The 23,533-nt window shown below is 34.2% G+C and overlaps 1 protein-coding gene across 1 annotated transcript in view; it reads left to right on the top strand.

The window, feature by feature from the left end:
• The window catches only part of LOC138315025 (zinc finger CCCH domain-containing protein 10-like), a 133,829-nt gene that overhangs the window by 8,635 nt on the left and 101,661 nt on the right, over positions 1-23,533 (top strand). The window contains exon 3 of the mRNA XM_069255743.1: positions 23,124-23,188. The gene's annotated coding sequence lies outside the window, so the exon portion shown is untranslated. The remainder of the gene's footprint in view (positions 1-23,123; positions 23,189-23,533) is intronic.

Raw genomic sequence — 23,533 nt, 5'->3', positions numbered from 1 at the left:
ACAGGATTGGCTGTAATTCATTAGCAGTTCAAGAATATGTTTGGTTGGCATCACCTGAACATTTCCTATGGCTGAATCTTGTAAACAAAAAATGTTGTGTTTTAGTCTCAATTGAACATGAGATTGTCAAATTATCTTTTTTCTGTTAAACAAACCGACTGGATTTTATAGGTTTTTTGTTAATGATTTTTCTCCAAGGATTTCTATACTTCACATCACTAATGGGTTGGGAGTTAAGGAGAAAGGTTCAAGTGCTGGATTCTGGTATTATTTCACTGGGGGAGTCCCACATGTTCTGTGAATGGTAGCTTATCCAGACAGGTACATATAGTCAAATACAGAGCCTGGATTCTCATGAGAATCAACAAAAACGTTTGTAATTAGGCAACATCAATTTTGCAAACACAATAGTCAAAAGAACAGGAATGAAGGCAACACAGGAGAAATTTTTGTTTTCAATAATTCAACAGAACAATCTTCGATCAAACGGTGAAAAGGGTTTGGACAGGAGCAGACAGTTGTTACTTAGAACATAGAGAAATCGTAAGGTGAGGATGCAACGCCTTGGAGTGGTAAAGAATCACTACGCTTCATTGGTCCATTACTGTATAGGTGTTCAGTCAGCCACAAAATCTCCAATAACGTGTGAGATTTTCACAGTATTTCCACCACAATATACACCAAGGGCAATAGACTCAGGTTGGCCACATTCACACCATAGCAACAGTATAGAGCATGGTCTGTATAAAATGGACAGAACTATTGCTGATGTGAACTGAAAGAGTGTAGAAAGTGGAGGACTCATCACTTAATTGACTTGTATGTCTTCTATGTGTCCTGTAAATTGAATGGCAGACAATGTTATCTAGCTGTTATATAAGTTGTAAACAGTGATATTGTGATTTAGTCTTCCAAGGTCTTACAATCATAACCTGTTTCAAGATGGTCCACCACTGACAGAGCATAAACAATATTTATCAGTAAGACGATAATTGATGCTGAATTGTGTATAAAATGTCTAACTAACTCCAAGTTACATATAGAATAATTTGTTCTATTCTGGTTCTTTGCATAATCAAGTTACTCTTTCCATATAAGGTGCTGTAGATTTATTTATCGGGATGCAAGTAATTATTTTAAATACATTTATTCTGAAGTAAAGTAGAAGCTCAGACTTTTCTATGATGATAATGGAGTATATGTAATTTTTGTTACTGAAGAAAAACACTCATTTTCTTCTGTTTTTAATATAAAAAAATGCCATTCATCAGCAGTGTAGCATCTTTAGCAGTTTAACAGGAGACATGATGCCACAAAAGAACTTGCTTATATCATTGACATAAAAACTGAGTTTAGAGCCATTAAAAAGATCCTTCCTGTGTCACCTTAAGGAGGCATACTATGGGTATACCCTGCTGATTGGATGCTAAAGATCAAAATCTGGACATTACCATAATAAGCCTCCTCTCCAAAGAAGAGGAAATCATAAGAAACGGTATGTCACACCTTCTGTTCATTTCAATTTGATGTATTCAAACATTGTTTATTTAGTAAAATATCATCAAATGGTCTAAGATTTTCAAATTACATTTTGTTTGTTTCTGGCCTTCTTTTATGTTATCATTGAAAAATGGTATTGTCCTGTCAAGAAATGGGAGTAGATCGAGAGAATATAGTAGATGTCAATTTTCCATGGGATCCTGTACCTGTCCCACACTTTCCTGTTATCACCAACTTTTCTTTACAAAGCAGGCTTTGGCATACCAGATAATTATAGGTATGATGTTTGCCAGTGTACCAATCTGTGTTGTCTTTACATATCAAGTGCTAAGATGGCCACCTGATGGCTTCTGATTTCCTGAAACTTTACACTGTAATGATTGAATGGATCTTTCTCAGATATCATTTACAGATTGCTTGTTCTCCCCTTTAGTTTGTATAAGTGTCCATGTCTAGTAAGTTTTTTGCAGCAACTTTATTTTATGATTTACAGTTTAAATGTTTTCAAGGTGATTTATTTTTGTCAATTCTAATCACCCATGAAATACGCAAAACAGAACCGCATGCTAAAATTAATCAGTTTACAGTATTCATTTTTGAGACAAGATTAGAAAAACAAAATTGGTGACATACTCAGGTCAACAGTCAGCTACTTTGGATTTTGAAAATAAATAGAGGATATTCCTTGTTTATTGAAGAATATTCTACATTTACATATTTATTTTTTTTACTTGCTTCCATTTACAGAAGACCATTACTACTAGTTCCATCAAAGATTATTCCGCCATTGTATTGTATTGAGTTATTTGCCCTTGTGATATAACGCTGTACTTTTGTGAGCATACAAACTAATGACGTAACAATTAAAATGATATTTTCACTGTCAATGTTACATTCTGATTGGTCAAAAGCGAGAGAAAATAACAAAATTGTTAGTTTCTCTGGAATGAAATATATCGCTTTTATGTTTACTGTAAAACCTTATATTTCACTGTGGAAAATGTGATAAAGCTTCTCATACTATTTATCACTATATATATATAATTTAGATTTCACTTTCTATGTGATTTAAAAGGGTTAGTTGAAGGAAGAAAAAGCAGAAAAGATCCATCTTCAATATGCAGACATAAAGATGGGTTTCTTGGATCCATGTGGGATCTTGTGTCTTGCATACCATGCTGTTGAACATTTAGTGATCATGTATATAAGCAATATCAAACAATATTGCATTAAAATTCAACATCTTGAAATGGAGCTTAAGTTAGATCCTTGATCATTCAAACTTTATTTTCTCGAAAGTTGGTAACATGGTTAAATTTCTCGGGATTAGATTGGTACTTTCAAAGGACCCTATTTGACAGAGTTATGGCCCTTTGAATAGCGAAAAACACCATTTTCACCTGTTTCTGTTCAATATAACTCTCGCAAATAGTACCAGATTTTCTTGAAATTTTGTAACATGGTTAAATGTCAAGGAACCTTGGCCAAGATTGATCGGAATTTTTCTTCGGACCGTATTTGGCTGAGTTAAGGTCCTTTGATTAACGAAAGTGGGGGATATAAATTCCACAATTGTGCTTGTTTATCTTGATCATTTTTCTGTACATAGAAGTTTTTTATACCAGGAAAGTTGTTTTCCATAGATTCAACCATTTAAGTACATATGAGTTTCTCAATCAAGAAATGATTGTTTTCCATAGGAGCTATAATGCTAGGGAGTATATGTATTATTCACAAAGCCATTTATAGCGTTCAAAGTGAATGTTTGATGTGAGCTGTCATGCCATTATGATTCCACTAATCTCCACCACCAGTGTAAAGTATGGGGAAGCATAATTAATGAGCACTTTATTGTTGCATGTGGAATGGCTGACCTACTTCTGAAATAAGAGGAAAACTATCAAATATTAACAACAAATCATGTTCCCTCCCGATCTTATGATGGAACGTATATCTAAATATCCAGGTATTTTTTATTACTACGAAAGTTCATAAACGTACTGTTTATTATGAAGAACTGGTCCAGTAGGAATAATTGTGAATATCTGTGGTTTGGGGTTAACTTGAATTTAAGTATATAAAGGACTATATATGCATGGTTCCCAAATCTATCGAATTTTCAAAGCTGTTATTTAGTGATTAGTTTGTTGTATTGTAAATATTTAGTACATCTCTGATTTAACTATAACTACAGTTTTCTAATTTTGGAGCTGTAGTTGCCATGATAACCATCAAAAGTATGTATAAATTATGAAAATGTGGAAATTTTGAAAATTTTAGCAAATCTATAGAGCGCATCCTTGAAGAAATGTACAGTTTACTGAGAATATATGTATGCACTTACAATGCATCTTTAGGAGAAAAACAAAGTTCAAGGATGTGCTGTATGGTTTTTAAAACAAAAAGCAAAAAAGTATGGCCCAATTTGTCAAAGTTTTCATAATATATATGCATTTTTTGAGTGGTTACCATGGCAAATGAACCTGCAAAATTAGAAAACTATCATTACTATTAAATTAAGGATGTACTAAATATGTCAACAACTTTTAAAGATACTTAATTAATATCAGTTTTGAAAATATCATGGATTTTGTAACCAAAAAGAGCTCAAAGCATATACATATAGTCCTTAAGTCAGATATATCTATAACAAATTACCTTTGTCTCAGGTAGTCTGCAACATTTGTGTCTGAAAAATTGATTAGATTGAACAGAACTGCATGATCACTTTATAACCCTGGTGTTCATGCAGGAATAAAATTTATCAAATTGGTCCTAATTCATTAAATTGTTTTTATTCATGCATCTCCACTTTAATTGCCATGAAATGGTTTGTCATACAGTGTAACCCACAATTGCACAGTCCTGAATGGGATAAGATATCACTTAATTTCAGTTTTAAGAATATATACATATGGATCCTGAGATTTTGTAATGAAATTAGACAGCAGCAGGGTCAGACAGGAAGGCATTTTATCACTGACCGATTGATTAGAAAGAACTGACCATTGGCCTCACAGCCTATTCTTATCCTGTTGGTAGTAAATAGACTGGACATCAGTGGCACTGGCTATCATAAATCATGTGACCAATGGTCATTACTGATGTCCACCAATCATTATTAAATCAGCCTGCCTTGAATGATGATCAGTGACCTCTGGCCTCACATAAACTCTGACCTCACATTAACTTTGACCCCACACCACCTCCCACCTGTGTATCTTGACCAGTATATATTTAATGTTTTATCGCTGTACAATGTGGTGGTACATGTTGTACTATGTATTTTATGTCAGACCGGTGGTGTGTATTGTCGGATTTTATGTGACCTACTGTGGCTACTTCATGTAACCTATGACAGCTTAGAGTCACTATAATGTGAGATTGACCACACTGATTGTGTCTTTATGACCATGTTCACTACTGGTCGACTTACGATTATGAAGTACTGATGGTGTTTTGACCAGTACCAATTGTGTATTGACCATTAAACAGATTGTTCTTTGCCTGTATGTAATTTTTTGGCCAGTTCAGATGCGTTGTCTGGAACGATATTTGCATGATCAGTGTTAGATAAGTTGTAACCAATGAGTTAAAAAATATTTGTCTGAACATAACAAACTCGTCTTGCCATTGCATACTGCACAGTGGCCACATTCTATTGGGCTTTGATCTTTGGCATTTGAACTTTGACCACTAACTTTTGAACTTTGACCACTGAGTTAGTCAGTGAAAAACAGCCACTGCCAGTATCTGTTTTGATGTAATACATGATTGAAGTTTTCGACACAATTACAAGCCTCAATCCTTCTCTGGAGTTTATGGCAAGCTGAATTCAAAAGAAACCAATTGGATGGGAGAAGTGCTGACAACAGGTACTGTTCTTTTTCCAAAAGTTTTATTTCTTGTGCAGATTTTGTGTTTGAATGATTAAACTAATCAAATGTATTATATGTTAAGGTAACATTGATTTATTGTCACAGTCAAACAAAGTAGATTTTCAATCAGATCATTCTGGGAAATCAAATTTTACCAACTCTTCCCCAGTGGTGTTTTTGTTTGTGTTGATGTGTCTGTTGGTGAGAACTGCAGACAACAATATGGATACAGCAAATTGCCATCTTAATGAGATATTTGTTGGCCAAACTTTTTATGTCCTGGATTACACGATAATGTTGTTGTTGAAATAAGATTTGTAATTTTCAGTCTCTGTAACCGTTTCTCAGCCTGTGTAATCCCAAGAAATTGTGTCATTAAACATTGGCGCGCGTAAATCACATTTACTGTCTGGCCATAGCTGGTGTAGAAATTACAGTCTAATAAAGCTCAATGTCTCAAATACAACCAATTTATCTATTGAATGCGGCAATCAAATATTTTACATTTTTATCAACATTTTATCTATTCTGATTACTTATGCTAATTAAAACCTATATACCTTATTAAAAAGTGTTTTAAAGATAAATTTTGTAAGGATTTAATGTTATATATTTGTGGTGATATTGACGGTTTTGAGTTATTTTTGATCTTGTTAATTCTCTACGTAAAGATTCACCAATGTAATCAAAGTAATGCAATACGACATATTCAGGTGAAGTAAATTTTATAATTTTTAATGTACCGTGCAGATTTTTAGTGAAGATTTTGCATTTTGGTCTAAATATATGCCAGTCAGCTTGATTTACAATGTTATAATTTATCTCTATTCCAACCATTGTGTACAGGCACTGTTTAGCTGACAGATATTTACTAGAGTAACCTTTGTGTTAATGAAACCTTTTACAGACCTAATTGTCAAGCATTAGCTCCAAATTCTCTCCTCAATTTATTTCATTTTCAACCTTGTAAAATAGGGGTAATTCGTCTTTCCTTTAGGATTTTGTATAAAATTGCTTGCCACTATGACATCAATAAAGTTGGGGTGTCGGTAAAACGCGTCTCGTGTTGTAGCAGGGAATAAAACATCAGGACAAGTTGGAACTAAAACCCACAAAACCGTGAACATGTATCGGTCTGTTCCTTTCTATCTTGAATGGAGATTTTTCTTTTCTCCTGTTATGGGATGCATTGTTTTAAATCTAGCTTGAGACTGTAGTAGACCATTATAGTGATAGGGGATCTTCTAAGTTTAAAGTTCTGGTGTAATGTTGTTTTGTCACTCCTTGTTGGTGTTAGACATATCATAAGTTCTAATGACAATGGACAATTTTGTCTAATAGATATACTCATTTGTAGATTCATTCATAGATAGTCATTGACTTCAGACTTTACAATTACACTGTAATTATGAATTCTTCAACTATTAGAAGTCTTTGTTCATCAGTCTTATGTAACAGGAGAGGAGAAAATATAGTGACCAGATTGAGATTTGAACCCATGCCACCTCTGAATGCACTGCTGCTGAGCTACTTGGTCACTGGTGAGTGACTCAGTAATCCTTCCTCCTTTTTCAAAGTCTTATATGAGACCCTTATACCACCACTGCTGTGGGTTAGTTGGGTTGCAAGTTTGTAATAGGAGAAGAGAAAATGTGGCAGCCAGAAAGGGATTAGAACCTCTGGGACCTCTGAACACTAGCCGAATACTGTTACCACTGATCAAGCTACCTAGTCACTGATGATCAACCAAGTGCAATCCAGCCACAATGTTCAACATTCTATCATAGATAGTTCAAAACCTACATAAACAGTTGCTAGGTTGTGGTCAGTGGTTTTTCGTCTGCTGTTATGGCTTTCCTTCACAATCCTATAAACCTGATATATTCATCATTAACACTGGCTGTTAATTGGATGTCAGACACTGCCTTAATTATGGTAAAGATATTCAGTACTCGCACACTAGCCCAATACTTCTGTAATGACTTTATGTGGCTGAGAGGTTAAGGTGATCATCTGTTAAGGTGTCTAACATTTGAACACTATAACTAGTTTTCCTCCTTCTGGATGCAGTGGCTACTGTTGTTAAGGTGTCCTCAGCCTTTGTCAGTCATGCCTTCATATGTCTTCTTGTCAATTGATTTGCCTTATTTCAGGATATTTAGCCTTTCTTTCTGCTTCAATTTCCTTTTCAAATGACTAAAACAAAAGACTTATCAAAAGATAATTAAAAGAACAGCTATTCCATGTAAGTATGTGGTAGTTTCAATATTCTGTTTTGAAGTTGAAAGTAAAATTTGTTATCTTGTGTTATCTTTTTCAATGTTTTAAACAACTCCAGGGGAGATAACTCTATTTTATGTCTCCGTTTGAATTTGGATAGTGATAGTAAGATAAATTGTTCAGATGAATAAAACAATTTGAATAGGTTCATGAAGATGAGAATATATCAGAGAAGCAAATCGTAACACGTATTTCTTTCCTAATACTTTATCATATAGTTATCACGTGTGTATTATGTAAGCTATCAAGGCCATCAGTTTCTGTAAGATACTTTATCACTTGATTACAGATATATAAACATATTGAATGTGATGTAAGTTTGGCCTGGACACCTGAAGGAACTTGACTTGATATCATAAAATCAACAGGATGTAAAACAGGGTGTTCCGTCCAAATAAAAAAGCTAGGCGTTAATTTATCGCACCGCTGCTCACCTGGCGTTAATGTGCTAATATTACCTAATGCATGATTATGGTTAATGATTTACCTAGTGTTTATTGCTGCTTTGTTTTAAATACTTCCTTTACCAGGAGATTTTATTGACAACACGTAGCTGATGCATATATAATGGTCACATTAAAACTTCAGTGTTAATGATAAAATGATGGTTGATGCAGCCCTGATGTCGTATTAATTAACTGCTATTATTACTTTTATAATTAAACCAAATGAACAAACACATCAATATTACTAGATATAGGAAATGGTTTTTTTTTTGACAAGGCAATCAAACTAAAAAAAATTCTAGGTTTTACGCAGCGATAATGTACATCTTTAGGTTTTTACCAGGACTGGGATTCCATGCTTGGTAAATTACATACCTAGAATAGACTTACATTTCAGAATATAACAATTGTTTCAACTGGTATAATAGAGTTGAGGGAGTAGAAGGGGGAGGGGGGGGGGTCTACACCATGGATGATATTTATTATCCAGAGGTAAAGGACTACAAAATGGTCAGAATATCAGGCACCTTTACCACTCAGCCATTGAAACCCAGATCTAGTGAAACTGTCAGATAGTCTAGCTTTAACATTGACAATCACCAGCTGTCAATCATACCGATCAGGTATGGCATTGATTGTGACCTTGACATTGAATGGAAATGTGTATGTGCAAGCATGGGGCATGTACCAGTCTCTAGAATATCAAAAACCTCACTAAAATATGGCTTGATATTTTTTTGTGCCTGATTCCAAATTTCAAAATAGGGGGAGATAACCTAGTATTAGAATTCCAAATCTTCAAGAATATACAGATTAATAGGATTAAAAGTAGATAGAGAACCAAGAGGCCACTTGGAGATGGTGTTATGAGTTTGAAAGTCATACATTATATAAAGTCACCCGTCGATGACACAGAACGTAGATTATACTTTCATCATACCACAAGGTCCCTAAGCTATCCCTAACTACCTCCTTGCTGCCACAGCTACATCATTACAACTTCTCCAGCTTATTACAGTAAAATAAACAGATTGTGATTGATAAGCTCATGTCGTGAGCTGCTATTTCACTCTTGTTACTTGTAATCACTTTCTAGTTGAATTCACATATAGCAATTCTTACACGATATTTTGGGTATGGAAATGGAAAATATGCCTTATTATGAACAAGTGTAGTAATCCTGCATTAATGAAGGGTAGACACAAGAAAATATCGGGTCATGGCCAGTTAGAGCAGAATCCGTATAACCTGTACAGAGTTATTACACCAAAACAATTGGAGGTGAGTATTTAGACATGTCACGGATGTTGTCCATCTACGTCTATAACAAACGTAGAGCGGTGACTCGTGGGTTTCGGATGATGTGATGTTGTCGTGAGGATGTATAAAACATATGACTTTGTCAGCAGGCTATAGGTGTCAGACACTTATGGACAACTGTAATTGTGAAAATTATCTATTCATAATGTTTAACACAAAACAGAGGTATTACATGTACAATGTGTGATGTTTTCTATCCAGACTTGGAAGAGGAAGGTCATTGGGTCAAGTTTTTATGTGGGAATTTATTCAGGAGCCATTCTTAACAGCAAAACTGTGAAATAGATTTTTAAGAAAGACTCTAAATATCTTTCTTTGCAAGATACATACAACACAGGCCCTATAGACCTTTACTATAGAGATGTACAACACAGGCCCTATAGACCTTTACTATAGAGATGTACAACACAGGCCCTATAGACCTTTACTATAGAGATGTAACAACACAGGCCCTATAGACCTTTACTATAATGTACAACACAGGCCTATAGCCTTTACTATAGGTACAACCAGATGACTACTGTTAGAATGTACAACACAGGCCTATAGACTACTATAGAGATGTACATCACAGCCTATAGACCTTTACTATAGAGATGACACAGCCCTATAGACCTTTACTATAGAGATGTACAACACAGGCCCTATAGACCTTTACTATAGAGTACACACAGGCCCTATAGACCTTTACTGTATAGAGATGTACAACACGCCCTATACCTTTACTATAGAGTGTAAACAAGGCCCTATAGACCTTTACTATATAGAGATGTACAACACAGGCCCTATAGACCTTTACTATAGAGAGTACAACACAGGCCCTACCTTTACTATAGAGATGTACAACACAGGCCCTATAGACCTTTACTGGTATAGAGATGTACAACACAGCCCTATAGACCTTTACAGAGATACAGGCCCTATAGACCTTTACTATAGAGATGTACAAACACAGGCCCTATAGACCTTTACTTAGTACTGGTTATATAGATGTATACAACACAGGCCCTATAGACCTTTACTGGTATAGAGATGTACAACACAGGCCCTATAGACCTTTACTGGTATAGAGATGTACAACACAGGCCCTATAGACCTTTACTGGTATAGAGATGTACAACACAGGCCCTATAGACCTTTACTGTATAGAGATGTACAACACAGCCCTATAGACCTTTACTGGTATAGAGATGTACAACACAGCCTTAGCCTATATAGAAGTACCTAGACACTAAGGAACCCTATAGACCTTTACTATAGAGATGTACAACACAGGCCCTAAAGACCTTTACTGGTGTAGAGATGTACAACACAGACCCTACAAACCTTTACTGGCATAGAGATGTACAACACAGGCCCTGTAGACCTTTACTATATAGGGATGTACAACACAGGCCCTATAGACCTTTACTATAGAGATTTACAACACAGGCCCATAGACCTTTATATAGAGATGTACAACACAGGCCCTATAGACCTTTACTGGTATAGAGATGTACAACACAGGCCCTATAGACCTTTACTGTTACTATAGATTTACTGGTATAGAGATGTACAACACAAGCCCTATAGACCTTTACTGGTATAGAGATGTACAACACAGGCCCACTAGACCTTTACTATAGAGATGTACAACACAGGCCCTCTAGACGTTTACTATAGAGATGTACAACACAGGCCCTGTACACCTTTACTGGTATTGAGCGGTGACCTTGGGAGATATTCATTGAAATGCAATCTTGTTCCTTCCACTCGCAAGAATTTAGGTTTATAATGCTCAAGGACAGAAAGCTTGATCCAATCTAATTTCTCCAAAAGGATAGCTCATTTGTTCAATAAATGTACAATAATCACATTTGCCTGTACCCGACGGGAATACTGTCCCAAATTTGCTATACAATAACTATATGAATGGAATGTGCTAAAATACAAATTTAAATAGTTACAAAATTAAGTTCAGCAGTTTAAGGAAGTAAACATTACTGTATTATAGTCTATACCTATGGGTTATTTTCCTTCTTCCCTGGGGGTCTACAGGATTTACCACCTAACTTTAGATATCATAACCAAATTAAATAGAGCTATAAAGGGGGGTTTATAGGCATGTTTTTTTATGTTTAGCTGTAATAAGAATGGCCTGTAGTGATGGAACAGTGTTGAAAATTTGAATTACAGAGAACATGTCGTAAATTATGTAAAAACAAAATTCCTCTGAGGGTCTCATACTAAGGGAAATGTATAGCTCCTCAGGGGGGGAATCTTCATTTCATTGTAACTTGCTTAAATTTGAGGATTCTGCAATTAGTTTTCCATAGCAAATTAAACAAAATGTGAGAGAGGTTATTGTAGCTGATTACGTTTACATAATTGTCTCATTCTGATTTTGGAGAATTATGCAAATTTGCATTAATAAGAGAAAGATCTAATGCACAATGAGAAAAAATAAATTGTTGACGAAAGAACTGAAGGACACAATCATGTATAAGTCGGGATTTAGGACAGATTTAGGGACAGCTTTATGGAGAGCTTTCAGGTGTAATTATCAAGGTAATTCACTGAACAGAAAATTATCATTTAATAGGATGGTGAGATACAAATAAATGCATACATTACATGTCTATCCATCTGTCTGCTTGTGTTTGTCATTGTGCCCATCTGCCTGTTGATCTGTCTTCATTTATCTGTCTGTCCATCTCTTTATTTTTTATCCGTATATCTGTTTCTGCACTAGACTGTTAATTATATAGACTATGTTTTTTGGCTGAATTTAACCTGATGGGTGTTGCTACATCAATGATTATGATTTTAACGTCAAGGTCATGAATTTCTTCTTTCAGAAATGATATTGGTTCTATGTAAACATCTTTGTTAGATGGGTTGGTGGTGGTGTAATTTTAACTGATATTCATCAAGATGACACAGGTTTGATTCTCAGTTCTGTAGTTCAGTCATTAGGGTCACTGACCTCATGGTGTTTCCTCCTAACATATCTCTGGTTTGATTCCTTCCATCCAGGCTATAGTATTAGTATTTATAATTACATTAAATGTATAACTTATTTCACATTTTTGGTAAAGAACCATTTAGTTTTCTACCAACTTATGCATATCTGTCATATAAGTATGTAATTAGCATACTTATTCTACACATAATATTCCTAACTGAAGTTAATGTTGATGGAATTGTAATTACAGAATATAGACCCCTAGGAATTTGGTGAAGGTCAAAGATAAATACCTGGTAAGTGACTGTGACTTCCTTAACAGTATGATAAGATCTTGACCACCAACCTTCCCTGCTGCTTGTCCTCAGATAAACCTAATCTTTCCCTACCTAAATAGGACATCAGACAGATGAATCTTCTGGTCTTTATGACTCAATACATGTAGATTTTCCTAGTCCAAACTTCAAACCAAAACATAGTAAAAGAGAAACTGCTTTCTTAATTTAGAAAAAAAATTATTTGGTTTTCTGGAATTAGGATTAAAACTGGACTTGTACCGTAAATTTCACTAACTGGACAAATTAAATACTTTGGATGTTTCCTGTTCTCTTAAAGTTTGAGCTCTAGGCCCTCAGACTAGTATATAAAGGCATGAGTGATTCCCCTTGTATGTGTTCTCTGACTGGGTTACCTATTGCAGTAACTCCAGTAGAGAATCGTTACTGCTCCATTCTCTGCTGGTAAAAATCAATCTCCAATACTGTCAGGAAAACACCAGCTGACAATATTTACATTTTCTTTCTTTGATAGTTTGTTTTAAAGTCGTATAAAATGCCTCATTGTGAGAATTGAGAATTGTTAAAACCTAATTGCTGTCTTTTGTACCTCTGTTAGTTTCAAATACTTATACTAGTTGTGTGCCTATTTGATATGAAACATTATAATTAACCTAATTAGAATACTCAGATTAATCAAAGGAGATCTCCGTTCTTTTGAATTTGAGTTATAAAAGTAAGAATTGACCGAAGGAGAAATCTAAGGTATTTCTCATTATATACATAGCCATCTCCGGTATTTTTTGCCAAAGTTTATTGATGATAAACGTTCTGATCCCGCACTTTGCCTCGACGGATCAGGTGTGTAGCGTCTACAATTGATAAAAATCAATGGCGACAATATCAGGTTTAGGTTGGGGATGTTTATGACTTGTACCGCAGAATTTATTGTTTGGATGTCCTGATGAACGTCAGTAGTTGTTATTGTTAGTGTGGGAAATAAACAACCAAAATGTAATCAAAACCAGCAAACTGAATTAAAGGTGTATATATTGTCAATAAAAGTGCCCGGCAGTGTTCTACTTCTGTAGCAATCATTAACAATGTTATTAATGTAAAATCTATAGACCAGGGCAGAACCAGCACTTGATAGTATACTGAAATCACCTATAGACTGATATACACCCATCTGTACCTGATAGTTATACTGAAATCACCTATAGACTGACAAACACAATTTGTACCTGATAGTTATACTGAAATCACCTATAGACTGACAGACACCAGCTGTACCTGATAGTTATACTGAAATCACCTATAGACTGACAGACACCAGCTGTACCTGATAGTTATACTGAAATCACCTATAGACTAACAGACACCAGCTGTACCTGATAGTTATACTGAAATCACCTATAGACTGACAGACACCAGCTGTACCTGATAGTTATACTGAAATCACCTATAGACTGACATACACCATCTGTACCTGATAGTTATACTGAAATCACCTATAGACTGACAGACACCAGCTATACCTGATAGTTATACTGAAATCACCTATAGACTGATATACACCATCTGTACCTATAGTTATACTGAAATCTTCTATAGACTGACAGACACCAGCTGTACCTAATAGTTATACTGAAATCACCTACAGACTGACAAACACAGTCTGTACCTGATAGTTTTACTGAAATCACCTAAAGACTGACAGACACCAACTGTACCAGATAGTTATACTGAAATCACCTATAGACTGACAGACACCAGCTGTACCTGATAGTTATACTGAAATCACCTATAGACTGACAGACACCAGCTGTACCTGATAGTTATACTGAAATCACCTATAGACTGACAGACACCAGCTGTACCTGATAGTTATACTGAAATCACCTATAGACTGACAGACACCAGCTGTACCTGATAGTTATACTGAAATCACCTATAGACTGACAAACACAATCTGTACCTGATAGTTATACTGAAATCACCTATAGACTGACAAACACAATCTGTACCTGATAGTTATACTGAAGTCACCTATAGACTGACAGACACCAGACTGTACCTGATAGTTATACTGAAATCACCTATAGACTGACAGACACCAGCTATACCTGATAGTTATACTGAAATCACCTATAGACTGACAGACACCAGCTATACCTGATAGTTATACTGAAATCACCTATAGACTGACAGACACCAGCTGTACCTGATAGTCATTCGATATTTTTGATATTACCACAATATTAAAGTTATCTCCCCCTTTGCTTAGTAATAACTTTATGCTATATAGTTATTTGTTTGTAGTTCATTAATCTAAATTGATCATATTGAGCTGCATATTATACCAAACTGATCTCCCCTTTTCTTTACCTTCAATCCGCTGTATATCATTATCTATTTGTATCAAAACTTTTAGTTCTATGCTATAAAAGGATGAGCAGATTTTAAGAGTTTTCCATCTAAAGTTGCCTGTTGGTCTCCTCCCTTTGTGTCATGTCCAACCACAACCTAGCTGTCCTTTCACAGTCTGTCCAGAGTTCACAGATGTTCTCTCAGTTATACATATATAACAAAATCCAACAGATTTGGGATTTAAAACAGTTTATTGGTATGATGTTTCTAATATCTTCACCAATCTTAATTGATTTTTATAAATTATATGTAATTGACAATTTAACCTTTGTCCATTACACTTTAAAAATAATATGGTTCTAGCTGAACACACTTTCCTTTTAATATTTGTTCAGAATATCTAAGAACAGCATGAGATTACCTTGATGTTTTATGAACTTAATTTGATTAATTGAATTGGTATTCATATAATCATTTTACGACTTCCAGGATCTTAAGTCTAATTAGAACTCATTAGAACATAAGCTTCCTAGTGAGTTAGTTAAGTATACAAGCCACATGTAGTCTAAGAGAATTGAGGAATCGCATGTACAGTACTAGTTGGTGATCATGAGGTTTGGCCTGGCCACACAAAGAAATGGTGATTACATGTACTACAGGGCAAGGGGTTAGAGAGACGTCAGCCCATCACAGCGTCTTCAGGCAAACATAATCAAACGAGAGGGCGCTCAATCGTGAGGAATTGCACTGATTCTGGGGGAAAGTCAAACAGGCAAATACTTTATCAAATATCAGGGGATATGTCTGGAAAGCTAGCAGAAAATGTTCTTCTGATAAAATGTGTACTTGCATTGTGTAGTGAATAAGAAATCATTCAATGTTTCGTGCTGAATGTGTGAATTCTGGGAACTGTTTCTACATGGTGGTCCCGTCATATTAAGGTAACTCTTTATTTCTCTTAGGATACTCGGCTAGGCCATATGTGTTTAACCAGAAGTGTCACTAGATGTGTTACATAACGTATAGAGTTACAACACCGATTACAACCATCCGTATCAATCCGTCAAGCTTGGCTGATTCCATTTGTAATTTCTGTAGCAGTAAAAGAGAATGTGTAGCGCCTTCTCTGTTCTATATAACAGAATATCATTGCCAAGTTGATGTGCCTCTGACTTTTAAAAGGGATATAAATGCTCCTCTGAAACCAATCAAAGTCCCTCGGCTACAATAAAGCTCTATTGTCTTGTATTAGTGTATTGGGAGTAATGTTCTGCAGCTCCCTGAACGCTAGATAAGTGGGCGAGATTTGTCAGTACGGGTTACTAAGAAATCATAATGTTACGTCTGGTTATTAAGGTTTTTAATTTCACGCCAGTAACTTGATAATCCTGAAAGAACTGGGCGAAGCATTGCCTGTAAAATAAATTACATTCAGGTTTTGTTAAAAAGAAATCTTTATTTGAACGCCTGAAATGAGATTTAGATTAAAGTGTAATTAATTATGCTGTTTTAATGATGTATCACTTAGAAGCCTTGATGAAGACCACAAATTATCTTGGTATCCTTGCTAAAACCAAGAACCTTCATTTCATGTCTTCATTTAATTGCCACAAAAATCTAACCAAGGAGCTGCAGTTTTTAAGATGTCTTCGATGACAATTAAGATATCTATGTTGACATTAGGATATCTCTGGTAAAATTAAGGTATATGTTGACTATGAAGAAAATATCTCTGTTGACCATTAATATATTTTTGTTGCCCATTTAAGATATCTCTGTTGACCTTTAAGATATCTCTGTTCTGTTGACTTTTGAGATATCTCTCTTGACCATTTAGATATTTTTGTTGACCATTAAGATATCTCTGTTGACCTTTAAGATATATCTGTTGACTATGAAAAAGATATCTCATTTGACCATTAAGATATATCTCTGTTGACCTTTAAGATATCTATTGACCATTAAGATATTTCTGTTGACCATTTCAATATTTCTGTTGACCATTTTAATATCTTTGTTGACCATAAAGTTATCTTTGTTGACCATTAAGGTATCTCTGTTGACCATTTAAATATCTTGATTGACCTTTATTAAGATATCTCTGTTGACCTTAAAGATATCTCTGTTGATTATGAAGAAGATATCTTTGTTGACCATTTAGATATCTTTGTTGACCATTATGATATCTCTTGACCTTTAAGGTATCTCTGTTGACCATTATGATATCTCTCTTGACCTTTAAGATATCTTTGTTGACAATTATGAGATATCTCTGTTAACTATTAAGATGTCTCTGTTGGCAATTCTTTAATTATTCTGTTTTAGTTTAAAAGAACTGTAATAAACGTTTACAAGGATTCAAATGTTGAGATACTTCTCCTGTCTTTGAGTATCTGATAACCTAGACCTTAGGTGGGCCCCAAGTCCTGGAATGTTTCTGTAAAGTTTAACCCATGTATCCTGTCCGAATGATCTTATCTTGATTAGTAATTTGTAAACTTATTTTAATTTGTCATTCAATTAAGTATAAGAACAATATTTTCCATTAATCCTAGGTACTGAGATAAGAAATCAGATATCATATCTAAGCAAATAAGCACCATTGGGGTATTTTAAAAATTGAGAATAATCAGCAGGGGCTTTAAGATTATCATTGCACTAACATAGTCAGAAATAGATTTGTTTGCAAATGAAATAAAATAAAGAATTTCTCTGCTGATCATAACTCCAGTCTGCATTTTAATCTAAAGATAAGTTTGTAAACTTAAAGCCTTATTCATTTATGAGCATGGCACACTTATTTGAATTTGTGTGTTTATTGGCATGGTGCGCTTATTGTAATGGGATGCTTATTGGGTTGAATAAGGTTTATCATTTGGACAGACATCCAGTTCTGAGTTCTGACCAACAAATCTCAAATTACAAGAGTATAAAGACTTAACCATATGCAGAGAATTTCAGAGAAAATTAAATTTAGTATATGTACATGAAATTGTCTTCCTTCCTCACATGTGTTTCTGAGGTACATATCTAATTTCTATGAACACAGTGTATACTGTGTAAAAAAATCAAAAACAAAAACAAAGTGTTGTTGATCTGCATGAAGGTTCAATTTGAATTTCCTGTCAAAATGTTGTGCTTTAATTGTTGATGTGTAAATCTTGATAGATATAAATGATTTATTCCACAATATCCTAGTGTTTTGGTATGTACATTTTGTATATGTATTATATAGTGAAAAAATAATACCACATGCTGTTGACAAGAAATTATTGGTAAGCTCATGCTGAAGTCTTATCAGGTTTGAAATTTTAACGCAGCAAAACTTGGCCAACTTCAATATTTATCGTAAATCAATAATGCTGTAATAGTTTGATGAAGTTATCTGTAGTATTCTGTATCTATAGAAAGTAACGGTTACAAAATGTGTTGGATAATAGTCACCTGAGCGTATCTCGTGTGTAGTAATTAGGGACTTGTTTTGTACTTGTTGAGGTAAGAATAGAGTTATAGAGATAGTGTATCAGTGCCTGTGTATATTGCACAGATGATAAAATGTTGTATAAAGCCAGTAAAATCCTATGTAGAGTGCTATACCTGATGATAACATTTAATGTAATTTTCACCAGTTTTATATTTAATGCGTTTTCCTGCTGATTTGTTGAATTCATTTATTATAGCACAAGATTAAACATTTATCACAATACATGTCATTTTTTAAACTTCAATAATTAGGGAGCATAAAAATGAAGATATATGAGATATTTAAATACTTTTGAAAATGCCAATGATGTAAGGTTTGACTTGAGTTTGTATGGATACGTTAGCCAGCTATCTGACATTCATGTTTGACAGTACATTATAACCTGCTTTAAAACAACTGGATCTTTATACATTAACAACCATACGAACCTGGGAAATAAGAACACTCCTTTTTTGGTTAAGAACACTTGCCGATATATAATAAAGAGCAGTTTTTCTTTGTTCCTTGGGTGATTTTTATAGACATGCTAGACTTAGTATTCATCGTAGAATTAAAAAAAAAAAAGGATGACAAAGAGTCAATATTTTAGGAAGTGTGATAAACTTTCTCTGCTTTCTATCTCAGGCAGTTGATAACCAGACTGGTCTGTGCTGATGTGAATATCAATTCGTATTCCACAAGGTAGCCAGCGCTACTACATAATTCTACCTTAAAATTTTCTTTTCCTGTTTACAAAATTACAAACAGTAGTATCAAATTTATTCAAGTTGAATGATATCATTGAAACTTTTACTTAAATCTGTCCATTCAATGAGTGTTTAATCTCAATTTGTGGTTTTTAGATTTCTGAGCATGCTGGTGGTGGCTTGTCATATATATCACACTAAGGTGGGAGAGATGATTCCTTATATTCCAAGAACGAGATTAATTGCCTCATAATATTAATGCTCCACACAGACAATTTTAATCATTTTATCAGCATTAAATATTTATAATGTTTTGATGTGAGGCCTACCTGATAAATGTATTTTAGTTCATTAGCTGACGTCTGGTTCCTATTCAGTCTAGACCACAGAGAACTTTCGGTAGGGGCTTAATTTTTTATCAAATAATTAAAGTTTAATTAAAATTCCTGTCTACATTTATTACTTGATAGATCTAAACATTTAGCAAAATAGAGCACCTTATGTTTAACAGCAACTAAAGTATAAACTTTACAGTTTTAATCTGATCAGATTTGAATTTAATAATCATGTTATAAATGTCAGTGTAGAAATTGCTGACATAGTTGCAACTCTTGATAAAAACAACTACAGCAAAAAGAATTATATGTAAAAATGTTAATTGAACTTAAAACATACCTGAAAGATTTATCATGAGTAAATATCTGTTTAATTTAAGTGTACTTGCAATTATATAAAAAAGGAAGATAAAATAAATAAAGAAAGATAAAAATCAAAAATGTGGGGGAAAAAACCACAACAAACAAGAGAAAAAAGGAAAAAATAAAACAGACAAATTATGAATGATTAATATTTCCTTTAAAAATTAATCTATTGTTTATGAAAGATGAAATAAATTATGAAGAAATGATTTACTTAATTGGCAAATATTTCAGTAATGTTTTTTCGTGTATTTTTATGAAGAATAGAATAGTTTGTGATTGGTTTCCAGGGGTACTATCCTGTGTATTTGTGTATTACGCACACACACAATTACTTACTAGAGCCTTACATCATCAGTACAGCCATAGACAGGTGACTTATTACCAAACCTGTACTAGGTCTGTGTGAAGCTTTGATATCAGACGCTATGGACAATATAAATAATAAAGAGACAGTTATGATGAGTAAATGAAGAACAGGTTTTAGTGGGGAATTATGTTTTATTGTGTATCAGACAATATCATACCTTTGATGAGGGCAACATGCAACTTTAGATAGTGAAGGTGAATGAACAACGCAGGAGAAGTAATGAGTCGTCAAGGTAACAGAGAAATATGTATTTATAGTCTTCTGTAAAGAAAGATGAAATTTAGAGAAATAAATGATCTTCAAGGTAACTTAGATATAGGTATGATACACTAGATGTGTTTCAATAGAGATGTAGAAATGGGTTTACATAGATATATATTGGACTCAGGTCAGTATCCTTACTGTATTTACAACTGTAAGTGTAAACATTATTTTGTTGGAGTAGACCTCAACTCAATTGATTATGTTTAAGAGGCAAAAAAAAGATATGTTTAGATTTGGGAGATATTAAGAATATGCTTTAAAAAAGCTTTCTTATGGTTATGATAGCATATTAGTGAAAAGAAAATAGAGTTATATGTATACAAATGTTTCAAAAGGATATATATATATATATCAAAAAGGACAGCACTGTGTATTTGATATATCAAACAGCTATCAGAAGTAAAAGGAACTGGTGTGTTACAGCAGCAGTCACCAAGGTAAGCTGTCAAATGCTATAGAATTATTCTGTGCTTGTATATTTTATTCTGATTATTGTATGAAAGGAATCTGACGATTGCTATTTTATCTACAATTACTCACACCAAAGCATATACATGATAATTATACAAATATTCCTTGATAGAGAAACTTGTAGACTAATACATATTGCCATCTCAACCCTTCCAAACTTACATTTGGCTGGGCTCACTCTTTTGATACTATAAATTGTAAGATGTTGAGTTGGCAGCACACTAACAAAAAATGTTTGTAAACATCATCACTTATAGAAACAAATGGTTTGTAATTATGATATCATACCATTGATAAAAAGTGCTGAATTACACAAAGGAAGAAACAGTGAATGGGCAGGAGGGATTGCTTATAGCATGGGAGGAAGACAAGAATTTGGCAGAATACTTGTTTTAAAAGGGAAATGGATAGTTTTAGCAAGGGAGTTGGGAAAAGAATTTGCAGGAATGATTATTGTAAGGAAGGGAAGTTTTTAGGGAAGGAATTGACAGGAATAATTGTTGGATTTTTTGTAAGCAATGGAGAAAAGGGATTTGGCAGGAATGATCGTTGGATTTTTTGTAAGCAAAGGAGGAAAAGGATTTGGCAGGAATGATCGTTGGATTTTTTGTAAGCAAAGGAGGAAAAGGATTTGGCAGGAATGATCGTTGGATTTTTTGCAGGAATTGGCAAAGGTTGCTTTTAGCAAAGGAGGAAGAAAAATTGATATTTCATTGGTTTGCTTTTAGGAAGGGAAGAAAAGAAAATGACTACTGTTGGCAAGATTGAAAAGCACAAGCAATATCAGATCCAAACAAATGATAATTAGAATAATTAATGATATATATCTTAGCACAAATCTTTATTTAACACAGACACATGTTCCAATAAATAAAGGAATTGAGATTTAGCCTAGACCAAATTTTACTTTAAAATACACACATTTAATTTCAACCCCAAAGAATGCCACAAAATGAAATTTACCACATGGTCATTAAACCAATGTCGCTATAAATCATGCCACATAATAGAAATGCCACACTTTGAAATGTCCCATGCCTTGCCACAATCCGAAGGTGTCAGTCTGTTATATGTATACATGTACAGTTAAACATATCTTATTAGTGAAAGTATGATGTTCACATGGTCATTTCAGCTTAAGTTGGTACAGAAGGAATTAATAATACATGTTTGACCATATAAGGACATATGTCAGGTTTAGGACAGGTGGTGGAAAGGCAGTATATGCAGAGAAAAACCACCAACCAATCGGTCAGTACCACTGGGCAACTAGATGTCCTATGTAATATAAGAATTTGAAAGGCTGCACTTGGGAATATGTTGAAACTCCTTATCCACTCAATGTCATCATAGAACATTTCATCCTATGGATGCTTGATATTGTAACACTATATGTAATTTGTGAAATTCTGAAGTCTGTGAAAATCATAAGTCTCCAATAGCAAGGGCAGTTTATGGGTGAGGTGTCTTTGTAGTAGCTAGTGGCTATCTAACTGTATTTGTGTGAAGAGAATTATTGACTTGGGATAAAGATCAATGTGATGAAGGGATGTGTTATGTTAAAGATACAAGGATTAGTTTTTTAGAGTCTTTGACAGTGTTGAGACTAATTTAAGGACCAAAGGAATCATATGTAAGCCCTGTAAGGGACTGTATGTGACTTAGTGCACTGCTTTGACAATAAAGGTGTATACAGTTCCCTGACAGACATTGTATCTGATGTACCACACACTGATACCAAACGGTTTGTCTGTAAGATGTAACGAGGTTTGGTCCCACAATAATGTGCATTGATTGTAGATATCCTTTACATAGTCTGCAGTAACTGTCTATTACAGGAGTTTTATCTTCATAGTTAGCAGGTCTCGTGGAAATCTATCTATTTTTACCAGGATTCCGTGAATGTTATTTGCTTATAGATTTATATACAGGCCGTAGCTTGCTAAAATGATTGATATTTTTATTATGCCTTCTGTTTCGTTTAACTGACACAAACTTGCATTTCTCACAAATTCTTTGACATCTTACTGTAAGGAAAAAAAACTTGTTACATATACATGTACGTGATATTTCATGGAGTCAGGAAGTTTATTGGCTTTGACTTATGTTTACTTAATATCTTTTTATTTATTAACAGATTCTTGGTGAAATAAGAAGATAACCCCAACTGTTTTAACAACATCTGGGCGCAGTGTTCTAGAGGTATGTAATTATAAGACACATCTGTTGCTTACAACTTTTGCTCACTTGTGACGTTAGCTTCCCAGATTCAGAAAGTTTGAGATTAGATTGACTTTTATAATTTGGTGTCTGTGGGTGCATGATTACACAAGTTCCCTAAGATTCTAACTAAGGGGAGAATATCCAGTATCTAAATCCTTAAATTTAGGTGATTCAATAATCTCTACATAATTGGAATTGAGCAGAGACGTTCTTGATACATCTAGTTGCCTTTAGACTGTTTTGATTTTCAACTTGGGGTGTGAAAAAAGTAAAAAAAAAAAAAGTAAAAAGGGAAAGCATACATAGACTGATATGCTATGTTAT

Source organism: Argopecten irradians, chromosome 2 (assembly GCF_041381155.1).
Source record: "Argopecten irradians isolate NY chromosome 2, Ai_NY, whole genome shotgun sequence".
In the NCBI taxonomy this organism is placed as follows: domain Eukaryota; kingdom Metazoa; phylum Mollusca; class Bivalvia; order Pectinida; family Pectinidae; genus Argopecten; species Argopecten irradians.
The sequence above is the reverse complement of the archived record's forward strand: the minus strand, read 5'-3'. Positions and strand labels throughout refer to the sequence as shown.